Consider the following 27,316-nt stretch of genomic DNA (forward strand, 5'->3'; position numbering starts at 1 on the left):
AATGACAATATTCGTTTTCGTTAATTTGAATTATGCCAAATATGATCTTATAGAAAATACGCAAAACGGTTAAGTAACGAGTGAACATTATCAGATATGACACCACCAACATGACTCGGCTTGATGCTGTCTTAGAGCAGATATATTGCTCTTTAAAACAATATAGTAATCACTGTAATAGATGCTGGTAATGACTGTACTTGGTCATACAGTCAGTGGTCCTTGACATCGGAAACATTTTCAAACAATGGCTATTCAAATGGTTAGAGAGAGTGGAGAATGAACATTTTCAAATAGGAATTATATTTACATATTGTGAATATTTTACATCATTTCACAGCTGTTGGCTTGTTGAGATAGGTCAGATTGACTGATTGATTATTGTTTTTCCCGTGGAAACAATTTTTAACTAACCACTGGTTAAATGTAATTAAACTTTAAAAAACAGGGTTCAGAAAGTTCTATCTATTAAGGTAAGTTTACACTGTACCGTGGGTGGTGCCTGTGATATATATACCCTTAGACTTTAACATATCAAATGAATGTCTATACAGTGATGGATTCCTAGTGTTATCAGGTCTGATGATGGAATCGAGGCCTATCTATACGCGGCGTGTGTCTGTTTCAATGTGAACACGAAGGCGTTAACGTAGCTTTCAGCGTTTGGAGACGAAATATTCATATTACCAAATTACGTTTTTCGGAAAAAGTACCTGCTCGAAAATTTTAATACAACTCATTCATTATGCTATGCCTACTCTCTATTGTTTTTGTTCGACTTCTAATATTCATGTACGTTTGTGCCATATCTTATTTCTATTCCTGCCTTATTTCCGGACGAGGGTACGGAACAACCTACTAATTCTTTGTTACCAGTTTCATAATTTTTTTGCGTTTTTTAATTTTTCACAAACTATTAATTATCATCAATAAGTAATCAATAGCTCTTTGTTTATAAGATATAAAAAAAGATTATGACTTTCAATAAAATATCGACAGAAGGTAGGCTAATAGCAAATACCTGATACTTATCGTAAAAGGTCAAGACAAATACCAAAGTAATATGACAAACACGTTTCATTCAGGTCAGGTAAAAAATCTGGAGGAGAAAAAACTGATGCTCAAAACATCATTGCACCAAAATGAAGGCCAGTATGTCCTTATCGATGGAACATATACCGGCGTTTTGAACAACACTCCAAACTAAAGGCAGCCATAAAAAACCACGGTTAAAAGTATAAAAAAAGGTTAGACGTTCGTGCTAAATATATTTGATAAAGCAACCCAAATACTTCCTGAAGTGATACTCTTTCAATATAGCATGATGTACGAGGAGTTATCTAGGGTAGTCTGTAGACAGTTTTAACAAGTACATTGACATCAATAAATTTCAAATTAACAAGACGCTGTGATAACGTGCACACCAGCTGTGAGATACTAGACGTTATCATACGGGCACCTATCACTCAGCTGATACGTCAACACCTCCACGTGACAGCAGCCATGACAACGAATGCACAGCCTTCGCCACATCCAATCTCTGAATGAAGTGATCACGTTCACACGAACCTGTTATCTCTTATGGCCGCACTTCTCCCTCTATCCACAGTACACAGATTCTCAGTTACGATAAGTTATATTAGATTTCAACATGATTGGGTAATTTTCAATTCTGCAATCGATACCCGGTGTTGCTTACACTTTGATATATAAAAACATTGATGTACAGCTATGATGTGTATCTAAGTGGTGAGTCTGGGCGGTAGAGAAATGGACTCCCACAGTTAATCTATTTATTGGCAGAAGGAGGGATTTTCAAGTCTATCAATTTCTCTACTTTTCTTCAACAGACATTTATGTAAGGTAAATTCCATGATATCAACTAAATTCACCTATTATTATCGTTGACATTTTATCACATGATCACCCAGGAACTTATGCATCACTCTTTACACAGGAAATACTATACTCCATGATATTAACTATCACAATATATTTAAATGACAGCTAAGATGTGTATTTCCGTAATAATTTTCGTCATTATGCAATTCCTTAGTACTGAGGTCACCTTTATGTTAGAACTAACTGCGCCTGTTCTTAGTCTGCACACCAAAAAAGAAACTTTTGTAATTGTTCCGAAGTCAGACGATACCCGATATTCCCTGCTATCCTATATCTTTCTTCAACACAATGCTTACATAAGACATTTCTCTTGTAGAATATAGCGATGGAATACTTCTACTGAAAAATGTGTTATATTATCACAAAATATGACCATTCGATATTAATCGATTTTTATCAGCAGTGCTCGGACTTCTCAAACAACCTTTCAATCAAGATTTCAATTCGTCTTGGTCATAATAGTACTTTTAAATATCATTCTCTCCATGTGTCCATTAAATACTATAGATTAACATTGAGTGTGAAAAATGTTTACTTTGTATCATTTATAAATAGTACTAATTAAGACCTTAAAACAGACATTTTTAGTTTATTAATCAAATATCAGTGTTATTGAAAGCAACAATTGTATTATATTTTGATGTAACTTGAACAAGCTCTGTCAACAAATTTTGTTCATAATGGGCCATTTTGTGATACGATATCCTGTTTCTGAATACAGCATGAAAATGCTAAGCAATTTGTTTGTCTTAAGACTATCTTATTACATCAGCTCGTGAAAACAATATATGTAACATTCTATCCTTCATTACATATTAAAAATTAGGTATATATCTTTACAAAAAGGTAGGTGGAAGTGCTATATAGTCTACAACGTTCCTAAAAATAGCTCCCGCTCTAACATGGTCGTAAGGTTGCGTTATCTTGGGAAACAAGTTTAGGTCAGCGAGATATAGTTCACTGCAGTCGATGAAATATTTTGGGTAGATATGTATAGCAATGGAAAAATCACAATTTTCATTGAAATAACTTTTGTAACACTAGATACATAGTAACATTTTGTTTACAGGGGTCACACCCCACATTGCGCTAACGATGGTAAAGTTCAAGCTCGGTGTCTGTTTCCTAAATAGAAGGTTTTCGAGACCTTCATTCAATAATATATCTGTGCAGTGACCTAGATGTGTTTGATTCTCGATAAAGATTGATGATTTTGTTTTGAACCTTGTTCACCTGTATGTTTACATAACGTCCTTATATTGTCCCAGATTTACATAGTGGATATAGTCAGTGAAGCAAGAGATGTTTACCTATTTCATCTTCAACTCCTTTTAGTTTTTATTCAAGTGTCACCATGATTATCTTCTTCACTGTTTATATTTTGCCATCGTGTCATTAATTTCGAGGTTGGATTGAGAACTTATTAACCTGTAGGTCTTTATATTGTTTATTGGTAAAGAAAAAGTAGTTTGTTTAAAAGTTTCAGGTTAATTATAAATCATTAATGCAACATTTATGTCTACAACATTGCACAAAGGAAGAAATAAGTAACAATAATCTTTTATGCAAATTAAATACAATACTGCCAAACATGCACTGAACTGTATCATTCTACAGTTTCGTCCTTCTATGACTCGCCAGGGATGTACCTAATAGAATAAAGTACAACGGGACATGCAGGTCACAGCGAACATCGATGACTAAAAATTCACTATCAATTATTAATGCTTTAGTATTGTAAAATTCATCATTACAAGCCTCGCTTTATATTCACAAAAGATGAGGTGATATACATACACCGTTCAAAATATTCAGTTCAGGGGATATTTAGTGGTTTTCTGTTTAAGATCATATATATTAAACGAGTATGGCAGGATGTCTATATTTTTCACGAGCAGGACCAGGAAAATCGGCGACATTATATACAGTGACTAGATAGCAATGCTCTGGTTGGTCAAAACTAGGAAAGTTCAATTATCACTGGCAAATTTATATCATCACTGGCAAATTTATATCATCACTAGCAAATTTATATCATCACTAGCAAATTTATATCATCACTAGCAAATTTATATCATCACTATTAAGGACATAAGATTTAATACATTATCACCGCGGTGATAGTATAAACTTTTAGTAAATTGGTAAATTCGTATATTTTACTGGCAAAAATTAATAAATATCAGTAACCCGTGTATGTTGAAGTATTGAAGATACAAATAAACATAGGCATCAAAGTCTGGTTAGTAAAGAGCCTTATCCTCTAGAAATTCCTAGTTTCTAGTATACGGATGACATTAAGCGTAGTCTGCCATATCCAATCATGTCAGCACATTAAGAAAAACAGCAAAAGTTTATCTATATTGGAGGGTTGTACCTATCTACGATCATATGCTGTAGATCTGTAAGAAGTGTCACCGATAAACCAAAATGACGGATTGTCTACAAATACACGAGGCAATGTTTGTATCTGTTGTTTTATAAAATCCTCCTCCAAACCGTTAAAGAAATTTGCTTTCACAAATTGATAATATTAAAACATAAATCAAGTAAGTAAAATAAACATGGAAAGCGAATTAATCTGATACATGGCAGATTTTATCAACTGTTATTATTAGAGGGGATCCGCATGCTCGTGTTACTTCATATACACTCTGTTTTATCAGCGATTACACTGGTAGTAATCTGTATCAAATTACATTCGTGAGGGTTGAGTAAGATGTGTCTTCAAATTGGGAACGTTCTTATCGTCTCTCTTATTAACAAACATTCCCTGTACATATAGCTGGTTTGACATTCAAAGTTAATCCGAATGTTTTTACAATATAGCAATATTTAGTTAAACTGAAGGTAGAGTAAAATCTTGGAACTACATGTACTCTTACACACTGAACTACTTTCAGTTGGCATTCCTGGGCATATCAGAGCAAGTGATAACTCGAGGTTTTTGATAATATTCAACCACTTAAAACGAAAATTAACTTTCAATCCGAGATTCGTGATCGCGGCATCCAAATGATACAATCTAGATCATCAACTTCAGATTAATGTGTCTACATACAAAATAACTTACAAAAGTGTCGCCTGCAGACTAAGATGGTACGCCTCTGGAAAACAGACAAAAACATACAAAGATACAGATAGGGCTGCATTAATTTTGCATTAACTTGTATTCAATGCTCGGAAACAACAAATAAATGAATGAACGAAAACAACATGATTGCATGATAACAAAGTGACGCTACGTTTATTTTTTTCTAAAGACACAATACATGTAAATTATTCTTTGTAATTACAATCACATTTCTGGTACATGTCTGACAGAAGGCTGTCCCTCCATTGAACTACATGTTTTCATTTATGTCACTTAACACTTATTTTTCAAGCAAACTTTTCTCACAGCAGGATCTCGCCTCTGTTGGTCTTATTTGTTGTCCTGAAAAATTGTGCAAAATTTTCCGAATCTTAAAACAATGAAACAGCATATTTACTCGTCACATTGTCAGCTAAGAAAGCTAAATGTACTGTTATGTACCATCACTCTTAGTACTATCAAACAAGGTCACAGTTATTGTGATACTGTTTACTCAAAAAGTAGAGTTGACCAAACCACAGCTTTTGACCAATCTCTAACACCCTCTCCTAAAACATTTCTTCTATAGAAACATGTTATCTCTTCCACTCTGCTACACTACACACTAGCAAACCCAATTCTAACTGAAGGAACACTTTCATTCGCTAGTTATGAGAGGGTTCTTTTCAACGAAAGGTGAACGACGGGCCAAGTATACGGTTGTGAACTGTGCTGGAGCGTATCATTTCGAGACAAGTAGGTCTAAATAAGAATTACGGCTGACAGAATCGTGAAATCATTGAATTTCTGGTTGACAATAATTTCTTCACGCCTGGTAATAATAATGAAATTTTCCAGCAGACTTCTGGAATATTGGACCAAACCATAACCCCGCTTGATGACTTCTCTTTTGGTTTTTGTACAGGTCTCAATTTACCGAATAGCTCACAATCACCTTGCCAAGTCCTTCATGTTTCGTATTTGGAGACATTTGTCGACTATATCCATCGTATATAACCACAATAATTGCAAACCAAGGGCACAGCTTATTCCTCTACATCAGCCTAGGATCCTTTCCTACAACGACTCTAACAAAGACAGTTTTTCATCAAGATGTATGTTTTGTTTGATAACTTTGGTGAATTTTCCACTTGTAGACAGGACGTCCGTGCTGTCAGTTCGGTATTCAATATTTGCAGTAATAAAAAAATCAATCAAGATATTGTAACAAGAATACTTTGTATATATCATTACATTTTATGATCCCAGATACCGGTATCATAAACGTAACAAAATATGAACAAAAGGAAGACTTACATGGAGACTTCTGAAAAGATACAAGGAGAATCAGACCAGGTGTTCCGGATATGTAAACGTCTTCTGGTTCATGGACAACTCTCTCTATATAAATCTTTGTCAATTTAAGTAAGTAATGTCACGTTGCCAAATGAGAACAAAGCAAACAATAACGAAATCACCAGACATGAAAATACTAAAGAGCACCAACCATCCCGACATTTGTAGTTCTAGTGGGTATATATTATGGATATGTTCAGCAAATATCTTAAAGATAACATACCGCCAGTATAAAAATATAAACAAATATAAAAAAACTCAATATAGAATTATGTATAAATATAGACATAAGTATTGAAATATGAGTAAATAGCGACACCATCAGCATAGAAACCTGTACAAATAGCGACACCATCAGCATAGAAACCTGTACAAATAGCGACACCATCAGCATAGAAATCTGTACAAATAGCGACACCATCATACAGAAATCTGTACAAATCAGTACAGAAATCTGTACAAATAGCGACACCATCAGCATAGAAACCTGTACAAATAGCGACACCATCAGCATAGAAATCTGTACAAATAGCGACACCATCAGCATAGAAATATACACAAATAGCGACACCATCAGCATAGAAATCTGTACAAATAGCGACACCATCAGCATAGAAATCTGTACAAATAGCGACACCATCAGTACAGAAATCTGTACAAATAGCGACACCATCAGCATAGAAATCTGTACAAATAGCGACACCATCAGCATAGAAATATACACAAATAGCGACACCATCAGCATAGAAATCTGTACAAATAGCGACACCATCAGCATAGAAATCTGTACAAGTATAGACAAAATCAGTAAAGAAATAATTACAAATGGTGACATATTCAGTATAGAAATCTGTACAAATAGCGACAACATCAATACAGAAATAGATACAAATAGCGACACAATAAGTATAGAAATCTGTACAAATATAGACATAATCAGCGTAGAAATATGTACATGTTTACAAATTCGTACTAAATTGTTGACGCTGTTACAATTCATCTTCAATAACACTTAATCAAGTATAAAAACTAATGAACAGACATTAGGTACAAAATCATCACGTTTCTTTACCTTAGATACTGAGAAATATCTTTATCACTTTGATACAGGAACGACAACTCGTTCTTCCCAGTATCTTAATACCAAGGGAGATAAGTCAGTCTTCCTTAACTTTTTCAAGTTCTCGACAGTAGCTGTGATATAATTAGCCATTTTCTCTGTCAGACTATGTACATTAAATGCGGTAGTTTCAATCACATATTTCTCGTATACTTTCCAAACCTATACTATCGTTTTTGAAACTAAATCATTCCAAAACATTATTTCGCAAGTCTGATTGAAGAAACATTTCGAAATCAAATGGATTTCATCTTCGACAGTGTTCACAAACGAAACAAACTTATTATTTTTCTTGAAATTTTCATAACGACATTTTTCTGCGTGTGAATTACGAGCTGATAGCTGCTATTTCTTTACATAAACAAACCTCACGTATCTGTCCGTGGCAGCACGATAAGATTTTCTCATGGATATCACGTATTGTACATACGTCCAACTGTAGCCTCTGTATTGATGCATAGTGTTTGTAATATTCTGATCCACTTATATGATGCGTGATCGTACATTTTCGGCATGTTACGTGATATATCGATCTGAATTTATATGGTTGGCAAATAAGGTCCTTCCGTATCCGTATCAAACGAAAGGGCACCGTTAAGCTTTCTCTAACGTATCTTTATGCATCTGACGATAACAGGTAAATGATTTAGTACCTGATAGAAATTTTTTACTGACAATATATTGTAATAAAATTACCCACGTTAGGTATCAACTCAGTTTGATTCCATCTGAATCTACATTGTAAATATATTTGATATACACATTGAAGTCTGTTAGGCTATCTCGAGTAGGTTAACCGTTTTAGAGACGACTATTTCTTCATAATATCACTTTAAACTTTCCATGTTTTATTTTGTTTAAAGGAAAAAGTATTTGACTACATTGAATTGAAGTCAATCTATCTTTATATCTGAAGAAGATGACTAACAACCCCGCACAAATAAGTCTCCGTGGCGCAATCGGTTAGCGCGTTCGGCTGTTAACCGAAAGGTTGGTGGTTCAAGCCCACCCGGGGACGGTGTAAGTTTTGCAATATTTTATCACTATTTTTTTTTCAAACAAGATGTACCACATGTACCACTAGACCAAAAAATGTGGTATTCGAACATACATTTATAAATTACTTTGATATCAATAAAGTGTTCTCGTCCTCAGACATTCGTTATATAATTGGTTGGGACATTCGCAAAAGTGAATCGTTATCCTTTAAGATATACATGTAATGACATCACAATTTATCAACGGAAATACTTGTTCTAAGTTTGTCCTCGCTTGTATTATATGGGTAGAGGGAAAATCCTTTTTCTCTACCGGCCTATATCCTTTATGGCGATAAACTTGGCTAACAGATCAAACTCCAAAAAAACTTCAAACGATACACCTTTCAGTTCTTGGGGGTAAATCGGATTTGATGTGTTCATTAATTATGTTTTCTATTTTATCGTTCCACGTTTTAATTAAGCCTGCTACTATAGAACAGGACTGTATACAAGTAAAGTTATTTCACATTGTACATTTCGTATCGTGAACAGGACCATTGTAGAATAAGCTGCCTTATAAGTGATTGTCCGGTAAGAGATTAATTTAAAGTACAGTAACAGGTAACTGATAGGACAGTTAAAGGTAACATGCCCGGTTGTAGTACATTACAACCATGATTTAACTGTACTTGTGCCTCAGCGAGAAATGAAAACCACATACTCTTTAATTAGAAGAAAGATTTTTAAATCTTAAAATTATAATAATGAAAAGTTTTACTATTATTTTTCCTCAGTTCATAATGCACACATAGAAAATATCTTTAATTTTCTCAACTCCTCTCTATTCTTTACAATTTTGTGACGGTTTATTTGGTCAATAAATTAAACCTTCAAAAATTTTAATGATACGTGTTGCCGAGAAATACATCGTCTCCGTGGCGCAATCGGTTAGCGCGTTCGGCTGTTAACCGAAAGGTTGGTGGTTCAAGCCCACCCGGGGACGTCCTGTCTTTTTTGTCAGAGTTTATTCTCGTTCTGTCCTGAATTTTGGGTTTTAATGAAAATAATCAAATGCATTTTTTGGTAAATTTCGTTCTGATTGTATCAGGATTTGTGTCATCAAAAGGCGGAACTTGTTTATACTCGGTGAAGGGAACATTCCGATATATATGTTTTCTTTTTTTCAGTTTTTAAACATCGAGAATTCATACGGTATGCTTTCACTTATTTCCGAAGTCAAAATAACATTAAACTTTTCAAGAAATACGTTGCAAGTGATAGTAAATATGTTTTTGTGGAAGATGAAACGGTAAAAATTGAGATATGATATATCTGAGAATAAATGTGTTAGCTTTGTTCATCTGTCAAGATCTCTCATGCAAACGACTACTGTGATTATTTAATTCTTTGATTGGCTCCTTTATTCTTGTTTGCACTATGAGAAACCTCAGGGGCCCCAACCCCTGAGGCCCTATTGCTGTGACGTTAAATTAAAACTATTAAGATAATAAGTGCTTTCGGCTATTAACCGAAAGGTTGTTGGTTCAAACCCACACGGAAACGCTCAGTATTTTTATCATATTTTATTCTGGTTCTGTCATGATATATATGGTCGGTAAATAACAGCACCACACACCACTGTCGAAAATTTTTTTTTCTTCATTTACGGAACGTGTTAATCAACATTTGGCACAATCTCTTAATTGATTGATATTTTTGGGACAACAGGTGTGATTTTTATTCCCTGTCTACAGGAATGCTTTCATTGACGCAGAAGCCTCTGATGTTTGAAAAAAGTCTTTATCATACAAAATGTACACACAATTCCTGTGCAATCGTTTACAGGGACAATAAAAGTTTGTCGCCGATTTCTTACATCATTTACAACGCAGCACAGGATCTCATCCACCTCTATTGGGAATAGTGTTGATTTTTCAGTGCGACGTATATATCAAATCTGTGATTATCCCTTGTGACAAATCAGCTATCAGAAGCACACAAAATTGGTAATGTTTTTAAACTGTGTAGAGGAGGTCGAGAATTACTGTCTGTCCTTTCATCATCGATCAGATAGGTAATTCGTGCGCCATGTAAAATCCAACTTACAAGCGGACAGTTTACTGTATTCATGCAAGTCATGGGAAACCTTTCAGTAAGCTTGTAAGCGTAATTACAGACCTAAACATGCATTTATTTTGACATATGCAACATTATGAAATGGTATTCTGACATGCTAATTCCTCATACACTTTGTGAAGCCAAAAGGTATCAATGTTATTAGTATTATTATCATTTTCCACACCACGATAATGATTCAAATATCGCCACTAAATGATTTGATAAACCTCTCTCCGTAACACTAGTGGTACATCTTGAGCAGTACATATTCTGTTGACGTTTCCTTTCGATGTGTTTCATCAATAAGATTTAATCTAACTAATTCCCTTGAGATTTTTTTTCCTTTTTATTAACCATTTTGTATCGATCAATTACAACCGTGCTTATGCGAAGACATATGGTAGCTCTGTGTAAGCTGTCAAGTCTCCGTGGCGCAATCGGTTAGCGCGTTCGGCTGTTAACCGAAAGGTTGGTGGTTCAAGCCCACCCGGGGACGGTGTCTCTCTTTTTTTTTTTTTTTTTTACATTTCATGTTTTTTCTTTTTACATTGAAATGCATTTGTGTGTTACTGCTGCAGTAGGCACGACTATGTCAGAATTATTTATCCCGACCATCACTCACTGAATTATGATAGCGATATTGTATTTGACAGGCTGAAGGCCCACGCTAATCCAAGGATGGCAATCATCTATTGATTTACGTCTGGCGATGTTTTTTTAGGTCTGCATGTATCTGTAACTGGTTATACTGTTTACAATTTTCCTCGTCTGTCCAACGTGATTTGCGCTGAAATAAATTCGTTTGCATACATCCCTGCTTGACATCAAGGACATCATTTAAGCAAAACTCTTTTCCGAGTATAAACCTCGTTATGAAGTTTGAAGTTGACCTGCTTAACTTGTAAGAAGTCGGATCCCTATTAAACCCATATAAACCTCTAATACGCACTCTTTTAGATATTTCTTGGCTCTTTCATTAAACGTCGGTAATTTAGACACGGGCGGAGGTCACGTTAATACGACCTAAACTTGACGACCGAAAACTGAGAGGAAGTTTCCATATCATCAATGATTTCGGAATTCCGGAAATTTTTGGGTCAGGTCCGTCCGAGCTTTTACACAACTTCATAGTTATAATTCATATTAGCAATATATTCAGATGGTAAGGAATATTATTTATACGATGGCTAAAACAACAAGAAACGGAAAATTTGTATCATGAAATATAAATATTTCATCGTTGGTTTGAATTACTAACCTTTTTTTCACATTCAGGTTCAGGTCAATTCAAGTTCTCTTATCATATACGACAATGAAGGAGACGCCGATCATGTGTATAAGTCAACATGGATTATGCGTCTCGCTTAACTGAATACTTGTCAGCAATTTACATAGATGAATCTAAACATGTGATGTGTAGTATATTCTATCTGTTAAACGGGAATATCTCGCTACCTGCATATAAACAAAAGTAACACAGAGTTTATAAAAGAATTACGTCCCCGGGTGGGCTTGAACCACCAACCTTTCGGTTAACAGCCGAACGCGCTAACCGATTGCGCCACGGAGACCTGTTCGCAACGAGATGACTGGTTGAAGTTTCATTAATGGCGATAGAATTTTAATCGTCTCCAGGTGTGTTTGAAGGTGACAGCTTGACGCGCTAGCCTGAAACACTTGTTACAAACTACTAGATCGTTCTATTATATGCTACCTGCATATAAACAAAAGTAATACAGAGTTTATAAAATAATTACGTCCCCGGGTGGGCTTGAACCACCAACCTTTCGGTTAACAGCCGAACGCGCTAACCGATTGCGCCACGGAGACCTGTTGAATACCGACTTGACTGGTTGACATTTTATAAATGGCAATAGAATTTTAATCGTCTCCAGGTGTGTTTGAAGATGATAGCTTGACGCGCTAGCCTGGAACACTTGTTACAATCTGCTAAATCGTTCTATATTTGCTTCACATCTATAGGATAGTTTATATAAAAAAAATCGTCGGTAATATTATTGTAGTATAACTAATAAAACGCACCAGGTCGGATTGTTAATTCTAAGGAATAGACAGACTGTACAAAAGGAAGATTTTTTATTATTCATACCTATCTTTACACAGAAAACATGTCTGGGTACAGTATGTACATATATATTTCATACTGTTTCTTTCTTAGTTCATTTATGAAATTGTTCTCGTTTGGAAGTAATTTTATATTTCGTCCAATCAAATTAAAACAATGCTCTAATTAAGACTATTTTTCGAATACAGAATATCCTGCATAATAAATAATGATATACAACATTTATATAGCGCACTATCTATTTTGACAAAATACTCTTATGCGCTTCACAATTACATAATAATCTTACTACAAAATTTATAGAACATGTATAACACAGTAATCAACATATGTAACACAGTAACCAAATCAAGTAAGTAGTGGTGGAAGTATGTATATACGGGACGTCTGCGTGAGAGTCTAAAATGCAGACGTAAACAGGTGGGTTTTAATATCCCTCTTGAATTTGGCCAGGGATTTTGACTTTCTAGTAGCAGATGGTAAGCTGTTCCACAAAGTGGCCGCTACCTTTCCAAAGCACCGGTTACCATAAGTCACAGTCCGAGATTTCGGAACGCACAACAAGGATTCTGTCTCCGATCGTAGTGATCGTGACGGCCGATAAACGGTGACAAGTTCCTGCAAATATTCAGGAGCTGTTCCATTTATTGCCTAGTATGTATACATCAAAATCTTGTACTGTGACCGGAATCGCACGGGCAGCCAATGCAATAAGTAAAGGACTGGTGTAATGTGGTCCCTCTTTCGAGTACGGGTAACTAGGCGTGCTGCGGTGTTCTGTACCCTCTGCAGGCGGCTCATAAGTGTATCAGATACACCAACGAGTAACGCGTTACCATAGTCTAACCTAGAAGTAACAAGAGAATGTACCAGTGTCTTGCATGCATCTGTGGTGATGAACTGACGGATACCCCCAATTTTTCTGATTTGGTGATAACAGGAACTGGCAATTGAGTTTATCTGTGTCTCCATGTTCAGAGAGCTATCAAAGTGTACACCAAGGTTTCTCACAGCTTGGACGGCCTCAATAGTTTGGGCATCGACCTTTAACTGGAGACCTTTAGTGTGTTGACACTTGTGGGAAAAGACGATCAGTTCGGTCTTTTCCTGATTGAGCTTGAGCATATTTGAGTTCATCCAAGCGCTGATGTCATTTAGACAGGCTTCAAGACTTGCTACTATTATGTCCCAGTTGTCTTGAGGTCTGATAATCATGTAGATTTGTGTGTCGTCGGCATAACAATGGTACTGAAGGTTATGACGACGACAAATCTCCCCGATTGGTTTTGAATAAAGACAGTATTTTCTTGGTCCCAGAACGGACCCCTGAGGAACTCCGAAGTCTAAGGTTTTGCTGTCTGAAACAGTTGATCCAATGGCAACGCACTGTCGTCGTTCATTCAAGTAAGACTGGGTCCAGCGTAACGCATCACCAGTAACCCCATAAGAGTACTCCAGACGCTTGAACAGTGTGCCATGGTCAATGACATCAAATGCAGCAGACAGATCAAGCATGATAAGAACCGCTCTACACATACTTAAATGTATTGTTTTTCAGTCCTTTAACTTTCAAATACTAAATGTTCCAACTGTCCTTTTGACCTCATTCTTTTATATGATAATGATATGAACTGTTTGCAGGAAAAGATATTAAATGTGGTAGAACAACTAAGGTTAATTCTAAATCTGTGTAACAAAAGCTTGATGTTTTGTATATGTATATACATTTATACATACATATTCATCAATGTTGATTGTCTTTGCTGTGTTATGTATTTTGGGTCATGTGTGAGGGATGTTGTGTGTGTTTTCTATATTTTTTTTTAAGACGAGGATATGGAGAAAGACATATAATGTAGAATGATGGCAAACAACACAAACTGTTGTTCATTTATCTTAACAATGCCTTAAAGTATTTGCTTTTCACTTAAAACATCAAATAAAAATCAGGATGACCTGATACTGTAAACAGTGTGGCAGTTCATAGTTACTTTATCAAGGTAACAGAAGTTTGACGAGTTGTCTCCCTTTACCAGCTGATCGATAAGTCGCCTACACAAACACACACTACGCTTTATATACATCTAACTTACTTTTTTTAATCAAATGATTAAAAATACCCCCTCCCCCCCTATATCAACACCAAAACAATGGAACTATGTTGACACCAAAACAATGGAACTATGTTGACACCAAAACAATGGAACTATATTGACACCAAAACAATGAAAATATGTTGACACCAAAAACAATGGAACTATGTTGACACCAAAACAATGGAACTATGTTGACACCAAAACAATGGAACTGTCTGGAACTATTTTGACACCAACAATGAAAATATGTTGACACCAAAACAATGAATCTATTTTGACACCAAAACAACGGAACTAATCTTGACACCAAAACAATGGAACTATGTTGACACCAAAGCAATGAAACTATGTTGACATCAAAACAATGAATCTATGTTGACACCAAAATAATGGAACTGTCTGGAACTATTTTGACACCAACAATGAAAATATGTTGACACCAAAAAAATGGAACTAATCTCGACACCAAAGCAATGGAACTTTGTTGACACCAAAACAATGGAACTATATTCACCAAAACTTTTGGTTGTATGCTGCCACTATAACATCGCGACACTAAATTAAATGGAAGAGCATAATGAAACGCCATCAAAAATCTGACAGAGAAACTAGAAACTGATGGGATCGGCGTGTCATATTCCGTTTGACTACCGTCAAGTTGTTTCCCACCAAGACCGATACATCTGCCCCTAATGATATAAAACTCAACATGCACGTTTTCGATTATGACAAACTTTGAAATTCCATAACTTGAAAGGAAGTTTTCATGCCGGTCGTCAGCGCAGATCAAAGCTAGTAAAACCAGCAGCTTCATCGTGAGTGAAGTTATAAAATGCAGTTCTGGAGATCAAAACGGAAAAATACTGTACATTACACATTGATCGTCTGCTAATGATTCTTGAAAACGAAATATAGAATCGGTATTTGTAATTTATGAAGAAGATTGCATGTCTGTTGCCTATACCATTCCTTCGGATAGTGACTGTGTAAAATGAATTTTCATTAATGACATTTTTACCAACCAATACAAACATATGGACTGGCTAGACACAGCCATTTGTATACCAACATCAAGATTCAACGAGACCTGCATGCGATGCGCTACATCAATATGTTATATTAGCATGAAAATATACTTAAGAACCTGTAGTAGATAAACAGGTCTTTCAAAATAATTATGTAATATGTTGTAGTTAAAAAAAATTAAATAGATTTATGAGAAAGTAATTTGAAAATTACGAACCAGTGGGCCGTTCTGTGATTATACATGTTACAGTCGATTGATCAAAGCTTGGTAACGTGTTGATATATCTAGTTGGGCAGTACTAATTTGAAAATCTTTATTATTTAGTTAGAATATTTATAAATCGTTTTGCTATAACAATCATTCTTTGAAAAATTATACAAAGGGGATTTGGAAATCAAGGGTTTTATTTGTATCAATTCCACGTGTAACATTACAAACTGTTAAATTATTGGGAGGAAGTATAAGAATTAATGAGAATATATAACTGATTGTAGATATTCGGCAGTACTTAATATTTCAGCGCCATCCTCCACCTCCACTTAATTATTTTGTATCAATGAACTGACCTATATCTCCTTTTTCATCACCTTTAACTTCGGAAGTTTAAACTCTCAGTATTAAGTCCTGACACATAAAACAGCATTGCAGTCTGGCTCCCTCGGCAGCTTGTTGTATCCTCCAGGAAAGTCTTTTGACCGAACTTGTCCTCCCACTGGCTGTCAATCACAAGATAGACAATGTTAACACATAGGCTATACAAACCATTGGAATTGTTTTGAATATTGAAATTGTTCGGGGTTTTTTCCTGTATGATGAAATGAGTATGGAATTTCGGGATGATATATGTAAATATTCTTGTATCTTTCAAACCACAAACAGATAATGTATGATGTACTGTCTTTGTAAGAGTATACTCATTATAAGAGAATTCGTGAATGACGTTAGCTGTACGCATATAGAATCTGTCTCATCACCACATTACATTAACCTTATTGATAGCAAACGAAAATAAATACATCGTGATGCAGAATGAGATTACCGGCTTCTCTTTTATATAATCACAGAATATGACATGACCTTGACTTTCCGATCTGACCTAAAGTTCGAAGGTTAATACCATCAAAATAGCTTTGTGTGCCTGTTGGCCCCATTAATACGATATGATGGCTTCCTCTGTGATGTGATGAGCTCGATTGTATTGGTTTCGTTTGGGAACGCGCTTTAGCTCGTGCATTATGAAACGGCTCTGTAATTGAGGTGGATGTGCTATTTCTGGTTCGGGTTAGCATCCTTATCAAAACCAGCTTTCTATCTTCTTGAAAAAGGTAACCAAAACTTGGCAATATATCGTGCAATTTAAACATCTTTTACAAAGGGATGTATGCCTGGCAAAGACGAATTGGTTTGTATTGCCAACGTTACAATGCGAAGACAAGACTGTGGATTAGATATATGTATACTGTTTGTCAACGTCCTAACCACATTAGTTAGTGAGAGTTGTAGGGGTTCTCTACCGATGTCGTTACATTATACAGACAACAACACAGATGTTTACACTGCTGGCGACCTTCGGGAAAATCTTCCGCGTGATAAAAATGATTAACGAAGTTATTTTGATATAATTTTACGTTCATATATTCGATTATTTCACGGCTATGAGGAATAGGGAAACTTATTGTAAAATCATCCAGGTTGTCAGGGTGTGGGGCTTTATGTAAACAACACGTGTACAATACACACAAAAGTATATGTATTTATATTGCGTTAATTGTCGCTACCGTCGACATAAGTGATCAAATTCACCCAAACGCTTGCGATTTCCGATGTACCGATGCCTTCCGGTGTATGTAATCTGGTCTCGACAAAGTATCTACAGGGTTTCATATATCATATAAAACTTATTGTTGATAATCTAAACCTCTCGTTGGTACCCCCACAGAGGTGATGGGCACTAGTAAGTATTGAGGTCACTAGAATTTCTGTAGATATACACCTTGTGGCGCCCCAGACGTCCAGATTTCCGTCTCAATGAACAGTGTTATCGAATGTATTCACATTGAGATTCTGCTGGTGTTTTGACGCCTGTAAACCCCAAGAGAGAACAGTGGAGAATTACGTGAAAAATAAACGGGTTTGTCATAGTGTGATTCTAGCTGAACTCAATACCAATTGATTTATCGATGATATTAACAAAAACAATTAGATGCCATTGCCAAAGTCCCTGCTTGTGCGTTGATGAGTTGATAATATAACTACACATGACTTTGATTTTCGAAAGTACATATAAAGATAAAGATTGTTCGATTAGATGGTGATTTTGTAAGAACCACGATTGATATAAACCTGTATGTGTGTTCAGTGTTGACAAACTATTACGTAAACGCAGTGCACGCGAGGGAATCAATTCTTCTCTTCATCAGTGCAATTAAGCAATGTTTTTGTTAACTGTCAACGATCGATTTGTTCCTCGACATCAAAAGTAATTGTCTGCTGTGATTGTCATTACGTCATTCCCCAGAGCGACTGAGCAGTTAAATTACGTATGGACACGTATCAGTTTAGACACATCAACATTTCTTACATACTTACTTAAAGCATCAGTTTTGAAACGTCAATATTTCTAACATACTTACAGCATCAGCTGACATGTCAACATTCCTTACATAACTACAGCATCATTTCCCATTCGTCAACATTTCTAACATACTTACAGCATCAGCTAACATGTCATCATTCCCTACATTCTTACGGCATCGGTTCACACACGTCAACATTCCTTACATACTAACGGCATCAGTTCACACACGTCAACATTCCTTACATACTTACAGCATCAGCTAACGTGTCATCATTCCCTACATTCTTACGGCATCGGTTCACACACGTCAACATTCCTTACATACTTACGGCATCAGTTCACATCCGTCAACATACCTTACATACGGCATCAGTTCACACACGTCAACATTCCTTACATACTTACGGCATCAGTTTATACACGTTGATATATTTCTAACATACTTATAGCATCACATAGAGTGTGAATTAAGATTCTATACAAATGTCCGTGTGATATGTTGTTGTTTTTCATTTGTCTCCTGATCTTCATTTTTTATCGATTACGTTGATATTTAATGCTTTCTGCTTTCCGTTCAGCTATGCGAGGACAAGACGGTTTTCCTGCTACCGTGTCCATATAGGTATAGAACACAGCGTGATATAAGTTTAGAACGATGATTGAGCATTATAATCATCTGTGGGCAACATTTTCATTTTGTTGTTGCCAGGACGAAAAAAATCTATGTACATTATATTTTCTATACTGAACAGCGTTGCCTTACAAATTGGATTTTCTTTCTTGTAAATGTGTTCATAAATGCATTTGTATGGTTGTTAGTACAGATCCAAAAGGCACACTGCAAACATCAATACTAGTTTAAGAATTCAAGTCGGAAATATCCACCATCGTCTCGACTATATACTTCCTATTTTGAATGAAAAGGGAGTGTTGGTGTATACCTTTTATGGACAACATAGCCCAATGGTAGTAATCCTATAGCAAACAGCACATAGTTGTATAGGGACTTCTCCTGTCTATAAAATTGTTGTCGACTTATAATCAAAACAGGTCATTTACTTGGAACTACATCCGAATGGATGTGTTCGGTACACCTTATAATATACATGTACAGTATATGATGATGATGTCAGTCAGTTTATATGGGGTTTAATTTGTTAACACCTCCACCTATATGAATATGACTCCCCCAGGTTATCGCAATTCATATATAATTTTTAGGCATGTAGATAAGTATTTGTCTTAACACATAAAAAATCGGTATCTAACAATGAATAAATTACTCACCTGTGTAACAGATTCTATCGGAATGTGATGTCCTAACATGCCGCAGTAGGATTCTGCAGGAATCAAATGTCTATTTAGGATCTTGTAGGGAACTGAGGTCCTAACATGTCTCTGTAGGGAACTTATGTCCTATATTTAACATGCCTCTGTAGGATCATTTAGGGAACTAATGTCCTAATGTGTAATTGAAAGTCCTGTAAGGAATTCATGTCCTAAAATGATCATGTAGAATCATGTATGTAACCGATATCTTAACATGTACAAGTTTATAATCATGTAGGGATCTGATGTCCTAACATATCCCTTTAGGATCATGTAGGACGTTGATGGCCTACCATGTCCCTATAGAATCCTGTAGAAATCTGATGTCCTAACACGTTTCTTTAGGATCCTGTAGGAAACCGATATCTAAACATATCCCTTTATGATCCTATTGTGGACTGATGTCATTACATGCCCCTATAGGACCCTGTAGGGACTGCTGTCCTAGAATGCCCTTGTAGTTTCTTGTAAGAGATAATCCAATCTCAAATTCAATAAAACCAGTGAGAAATATGAACAAAAGGAAGCTTTACATCAAGATTCTTAAATGTTCCGGAAGGGAAAGCGTCTTCTGGTTCATCATCGACACCCGCCATGTAAATCGGGGTCAGTCCAGGTAATCAATAACGAACTGATTCCTCTGATTGTACGTAAAGTATCGAGGGTTTTATTTGTTTTCCTAGAGAAATACGAATTGTCTCTTAGAAGGGTTGTATTCTATCACGTTTTATTAAATCTCCTTGGGTGATGACCTACATCCCTAAGAGAAATAGCGAATTGCATAACTAGACAGGATTACGAGATAAACCTGCTTCATGAGAATCAGCGCCATTTGGAATCTTTCAGTGCGATTTGTGTTTAATAATTCATCTCCTTGGAGACCTTTGCTATGACGACAATGCTTTGAATGTGAAAACAGACCACGTATTGGTCGCCTCCGAGTTTAATCGTGCCGTTGGTAACATTGGTATTTTTTTAAAATGTTTAATCAAGATGCTATTGATCATGTTGCACTTTATGAGATAATGTAATTGGAGAGTGATGCTAGAGATCAGGAAAGAGGACAGATGAAGCTTAGCCTTGCGATGGTAACCAGGACTAGCACACATTCTAAATCTCCTGGATTGTGAAGGGAACTGGTAAACCCGATTAATCGTCTATATCTAAGGGGTTGTCAACTCGATCGGATGATTTAGGATGATAATCATTAGCGTTATACCAGCTATTAATGTTTTCACGTTCTATCCCGAGTACACCTACTGAGTGGGGTAAGCACTCTTTTTCTCGGATAACGGAATAAGTCATCCCTATGAATGGAATACTTAGTACACCGCCTCGAATCAGCGACCATATATATGTATCTTATCCTTGTAACCTACCGCCTCATATTGTAACCTTCTGATCAGCCATCTGATGGTCTATTCCTATGATTAGAGATATTATGCTGTGTCCGTCTATAACCATAAAGAGTTTAAAGTTTACTCTCTAGCCCGCAACCATACAGAATATCTCTTTCACCAGTGTAACAGGGTATTTCTCTAGCCAGCAACCATACAGAATATCTCTTTCACCAGTGTAACAAGGTATTTCTCTAGCCAGCAACCATACAGAATATCTCTCTTATCAGTGTAACAGGGTATTTCTCTAGCCAGCAACCATACAGAATATCTCTTTCACCAGTGTAACAGGGTATTTCTCTAGCTCTAGCCAGCAACCATACAGAATATCTCTCTTATCAGTGTAACAGGGTATTTCTTTAGCCAGCAACCATACAGAATATCTCTCTTATCAGTGTAACAGGGTATTTCTCTAGCCAGCAACCATACAGAATATCTCTCTCACCAGTGTAACAGGGCAACCAGCAACCATACAGAATATCTCTCTTATCATACAGAATATCTCTCTTATCAGTGTAACAGGGTATTTCTCTAGCCAGCAACCATACAGAATATCTCTCTCACCAGTGTAACAGGGTATTTCTCTAGCCCGCAACCATACAGAATATCTCTTTCACCAGTGTAACAGGGTATTTCTCTAGCCAGCAACCATACAGAATATGTCTCTCACCAGTGTAACAGGGTATTTCTCTAGCCAGCAACCATACAGAATATATCTTTCACCAGTGTAACAGGGTATTTCTCTAGCAAGCAACCATACAGAATATCTCTCTTATCAGTGTAACAGGGTATTTCTCTAGCCAGCAACTTTATACTGAGATCCTCTAACCAGGCTTCAGAGTGTATCCCGCTAACCAGGCTTCAGAGTGTATCCCGCTAACCAGTCTTCCGAGTCTATCCCGCTAACCAGACTTCAGAGTCTGTCCCGCTAACCAGGCTTCAGAGTCTATCCCGCTAACCAGACTTCAGAGTCTGTCCCGCTAACCAGGCTTCAGAGTGAATCCCTATAACCTTATAGTGCGACCCTCTAACCAGGCTTCAGAGTCTATCCAGCTAACCAGGTTTTTATAGTGTAGCCCGCAAACTAGCAAGCTATTCTGGTTAGTCAAAGGCTGGTTATAGATAACGAGTTGACAGTGAATTATTTCAAATATGAAACATTAAAACATGGAAGCATTCTTTATAATTACATAGCCATATTTTTGTTGTGAAAGGGAAGAATGAGTATCAATTCTCTATAAGGTCTTGTTTTTTTTTTCAATGGCAGCAATTTGAATTTTCACAAACTGCTTGTTAACTCTAACTTTGAGTAACCGAGCCCTGATAGTGTATCCCGCTTATCAGCGACATTAAGAACATTGACTCTCTTATCAGCGTCCTTACACAGCAGCGTCCCTCTTCCAATCGATTTTCTAGAATGTAACTTTATCACCACGGACCTCTCAAAACAGTATATAGAGCTAAAAGTTCCCAATTACTTGCTAAATGACACAATTTTAAGAGTCTCATCGGTAGAGCTATTTGGAGACATCCGGAATATTTATCGAGTCTCGTTACACTTGTAGGCGCATTCTTCTGCTTGCAGCTCCTGACCACCGCCGACTGCGATGAGTAACTGTTATGTTTCCCTTGACGCCATAACACATTACTCTGCCCAGAGCACTTTCATCAGATTCATTTTGATTCTATCAATAATTCATTATTTCCACTTGACCACAACGTCTTAATGCTGAACAGAATATAAATAGCGGTAATACACCAGAAGAAAATATTAATGAATTGAAACATAACATCTAAATATAGGGAGCGGAACAGGAGCAAATGTGTAAGAGAAAAGAGGACGGCAAATGACATACAAGTTTACGATGATGCTTTTGTGTCTCTCTGAGTGAATGGTCCGCGATGTCTCGAAACTTGCTGGTGTTTGTTTGTTCAGTTGCTATGTACATAATGTATATAAAATACTTATTAGTGTCCTATTAATTTCATGTTCGTTCGTGGCTCCTTTAGATTGTTGGTATTTTGATCTCCTACAATTACGAGTGCTCGAGTCCCGTAAGTTACAGTGTACACATATATGAATGATTGGTGACATTTAAACGATCATCCGAGCAAACCTATTTAATATTAACTGAAATTTATATATCGGTGTCTCCTTAATCCTTGGGTTCCTGGTGTCTCTTAAATTGTTGACATTTTGACATCTCAACGATTACCGCTCTTGGATTGCGTTTGTTTCGGTATACTGTAAGTGAGATGTAATCAATAATGCCGAGGATGTGCGATTTAAAAAAAAATGAATGGTTGGTGGCATTTAAACGATCATCCGAGCGAAATTATTTAATATTAACTGAAATCCCATGACAAGAATTCTAACCAAGTTTAAAATTAAAAGAAATTGTGCTCATAAATGAAGTTTTCTTGTACAAAGCCATTGAGAACGTTTTATCTTCTCCCCGTGGAAATGAGATGTCCTGAGGTAATCGTGATTTTGGTAAAGCAGCGGAAGACCCTTCCATTTCAGGAGAGTATTGGATGCTGCGAGATATGGGTGTTGAGAATAAGGTTGCAGTTTGAGTACATTTGACCCCTTTTCCCCACGACCCTCAGATTCCTTGGGAGGACCATAATTTACAATTGTAGTTCATATTTTGCCTAAAAAAATTAATGCAAAATTTCATTAGCATTGAAGTTTAGAAAGGAAGTCGAAATGTCAATTGTATTCGAAACAACGATGCTGGACAAAAAGACGATTTCACTAGGTTACTTGATATTGAGAGTTTAGCATACTGCAGCCCATCGTCGGTAATTCACGGGCCTGAGGCTCACGCACAGAGAACATGTCAGGACCGTGGGTTACCGACGATGACTGCAACCGGGAACCGGGGACTAGTCGTAATTTCTGTCTAGAGATCCAACACCTTGACAAAAAAAGTCGAAAAGACTGGTTAGATATCAAAGCAGAAATGATAAATTACGCAAACGTGACATTGTGAAAACAAAATGTTGCTGGATGGAGAATAAGACACCACGAGAGAAAAAACTGGATACCGTTTAATAATTGTAGAATCGTGATTGTTTATTGACGTAAACGTTCAATGACAAATTGATATAACAGACAACTACGTTCTCGAGAGGAAAGTGTCGCGACTATATAATCCCCGTTTTGTTTTTTCCGTAATGTTATAATCTGAATGCTTTGATAAAACCGCATCTCCGCAGGGGCCGTTAATCGCGAATGTTTAATAATTTTGACAAGGCTGTCCCTTGAGACTTTGTTTAAACAACTTTCAAGATCCGACATTCTCTCAATACCTTTATTTACATTTCGCAATGTTTTTTTTTTTTTAAACTTCTTCGGCTTTTAAGATTTCACAATGTCTTGTATGCATATTTACATGAAGCTAACAATTATGACGTCATCATACGATCATACGTTTAATAAAACAGATCACAAATTTAGATATTCATCATTGACAGGAACCTTAAAATAGCTTGGGCAACACCGCGATGGGTCTACAATTGTTAACAAAGCTATTTATTTATTATTCGCTCGCTTATCTTTTTGAATTCCAACATAAAGCATTTTGGAACGTAAACAACTTTCATACTGGAAACCAACCAAAAGATTGAAGATTTTCCATGCAATGAAATATTGCCAAAAACCAACGGGAGATCATCTTTACCGCAATTTGCCTCCCATCATAGCATAACAGAATTATTAAATTCTCAATTTACATTTGGCACAATTTAAGTATGCATGTAGTTCCATGTTTTTAAATTTTCGGAATCTACGTAATGTTAACGAGATCTCATATAAGCTATTGACGTTATCGTCGCTCTCTACAAATATCACGGTAGATCAAACAGTATACCACTTAAATTTCCACTGTTTACACAGAGTTACATCAGGGGTTTAACAGTCGACAGGATGCAGACAAAAATAACTACCGATACATCATTAATTTGTACACGTTATATTTCTGCGATAAAAAAATCCTATTAAGTTGAATTAGTTGCATAATTTAATTGATTTTTATTCCAACCGAGATCTGCGCGGTTAATTTAAGTCCCTAGTCCATGCCGACACTGATTTGGCAATGGTCATGAAACAGACATTCCAAAGTCCAGAAGGTTATACTTTCTTTTCCAAGTATTGCTTCCAGTATTAGGATCGTCAAACTTATACCACGTGTAGATTAGGAAGGAACTGTCCAGTCTCGGAATTAATTATTCATTTTAAGAGCTACGTTCGAGCTCATGCCTTAGAATTTATTGTACCGATAATGATTTGGAACGAGACACATATCTGACCAATTTGTCAATATTCTTTTGTGCGTTACTTCGCATTAGAAATTGATTTATCACGCAAACTAAAAGAAATTAAAAAAAATGCTCAACCTACTCAATTTTGATGCGCGTGAAAGAATGCAAACATCAAGAAATTCAAAGTTTATATATTTTGTCCGACGACAGACAAGTGCGCTTGTTGAGCCGGAAAAGTGTGGTATTGAGTTATGCTTGTCAAAAATTCAGGGGAGTAGTCCGTTTTGTCGGTCCTTTCGTGTCCGGGGCATAACTTCGCCTGCCAACTGTTCAGCAAGATGAAATATATTGGTCATACGAAGACGATGTGCAACATGCCATATCTACGACCTGCGAATTTCAGTTATTGCCCCGTGTTAAAATGAATGCCAAGTGCGGACTTGCTTGCATTCAAACTAGGATAATGAAACTTTACATATATGGTTGTACTAAGGGGATGTATAGTGTACCAATCAGGGCCCGAAACCCTTTAATCAGTTTTAGATTGTGTCCAGTAAAGTTAGTTTTACTCTTAAAGTTTTTCATTGCTGACGTCTGCACACCATGTTGGTCTATCTCGAAATTGTAAAAGGAGTCGTACTTAGAATTTAATAATAAAAAAAACAATGGTAATTTAAATCAATGTTTAATCAAGCGAAAACATAACATCTTCAATAAATATCAACAATTTTTAACTTCAACAACAAAAACTGTCATAGAAACTCGAGACTCCAATATACCAAGTCCAATCAACCGTCACGTGGGTCAGTTATAATCAGTTCATTATCAACATAGCCACTTAAAAAACCGATTCATTTATTGATGGTGCTTAAAAACCTAGTAAGGAGGTTCATAAGTCTGCGTTGGTTGTACCCGTAATTGTGATAATATTTATCACCAACGCATTTGTTGAATTGCGCGTGACTGATCGAGTCGTCCCAGCATTCACTAACCACTCCAGCGAAGTACTTCTCAAGGCTGTCCAGCGATTCGGGGGTTAGAGACGAAAACTCTGAGCTAAACCCAGTGGCTTTCATCTCGTGGTATGTGGTCCGGATGCAAGCAACAAGAGCATGTCTGTCGTCCGATGCGACATCTGGGTCGGTCTCGCAAGGGATTAAAAGATTACATTTAAGAAAATCTAAAAAATTCTTTTGAGATGTCGCCTTTCAGGTGGTTTTCCGTATAGTTGTAGGAGGCGTAGTAAGTGTTCCCTACACAGTCATTGAATCCACTGTGGTCTAAATCGTCATCCCAGCATGAGCTTACAATATCCGCAAAGTAGCTCTCTAGTTTGTCCGTTGCGTCGCTACTGAGCGACGCGAACTTCCCATCAAAAGACGTTGCCTTGAGGCTGTGGTATCTGGTTTTGATGCAGTGAATCAATGCCGTCCTGTTCGTCATGTAGTCGGAGTCGGTGTTGGATTCACAGTAATGAAGCACGTTATCGTCAAGGTAGTCAAGGAAACCCTTGGATACCGCGTCATTAGGACAGGAAGTGACGAAGGCCAGAACAGTCGACATGAACAAGACTTGGACAATCATTCTGTTAAAAAATGTAATAGTCAAGTTAATTATAAAAAACTTCTGGAAGATTTGATTACACGTGTAAAATTCTCAGGGAAATCGAATCTTATCGTTATATGCGTGATATGACATATGTACCGACACGTGCATATATGTATAGTGATAGACGAAGAAATCTTCCCGAAGGTTCGTTCAATAGAAAATTAAAACTATCAGTCTACAGTTTTGTGTTCAATGTAACGTCCACTGATTAAATTGTATTCTCCCTCTGTATACACAATATTACCCTCTTTGGGCTTAGTAATTTTTTTGACAAAATCTAGTCAAACTGCTCGAGGGTCGACTGACCTAAAAAGCAATCATTTTTAAAAATAACAAAAAGAAATATCAAGGCACAGTTTCAATAACATGGTTAGAAAAAC

General features: G+C 36.5%; 5 non-coding genes across 5 annotated transcripts; 3 read left to right on the top strand and 2 right to left on the bottom strand.

Annotated features, from left to right (window-relative positions):
* The first annotated feature begins 8,395 nt into the window (after positions 1–8,395).
* Trnan-guu (transfer RNA asparagine (anticodon GUU)) lies at positions 8,396–8,469 on the top strand. Its single transcript has one exon. It is a non-coding gene; the product is annotated as a tRNA-Asn (tRNA).
* Positions 8,470–9,360: 891 nt separating this feature from the next.
* Trnan-guu (transfer RNA asparagine (anticodon GUU)) lies at positions 9,361–9,434 on the top strand. The gene has a single exon. It is a non-coding gene; the product is annotated as a tRNA-Asn (tRNA).
* A 1,537-nt stretch (positions 9,435–10,971) lies between these two features.
* Trnan-guu (transfer RNA asparagine (anticodon GUU)) lies at positions 10,972–11,045 on the top strand. Its single transcript has one exon. It is a non-coding gene; the product is annotated as a tRNA-Asn (tRNA).
* Positions 11,046–12,046: 1,001 nt separating this feature from the next.
* Positions 12,047–12,120, bottom strand: Trnan-guu (transfer RNA asparagine (anticodon GUU)). Its single transcript has one exon. It is a non-coding gene; the product is annotated as a tRNA-Asn (tRNA).
* Positions 12,121–12,305: 185 nt separating this feature from the next.
* Trnan-guu (transfer RNA asparagine (anticodon GUU)) lies at positions 12,306–12,379 on the bottom strand. The gene has a single exon. It is a non-coding gene; the product is annotated as a tRNA-Asn (tRNA).
* Positions 12,380–27,316: the final 14,937 nt, after the last annotated feature.

Source organism: Ylistrum balloti, unplaced genomic scaffold (assembly GCF_031769215.1).
Source record: "Ylistrum balloti isolate Yb309-2 unplaced genomic scaffold, AGI_CSIRO_Ybal_v1 Utg370666, whole genome shotgun sequence".
Classification (NCBI taxonomy): domain Eukaryota; kingdom Metazoa; phylum Mollusca; class Bivalvia; order Pectinida; family Pectinidae; genus Ylistrum; species Ylistrum balloti.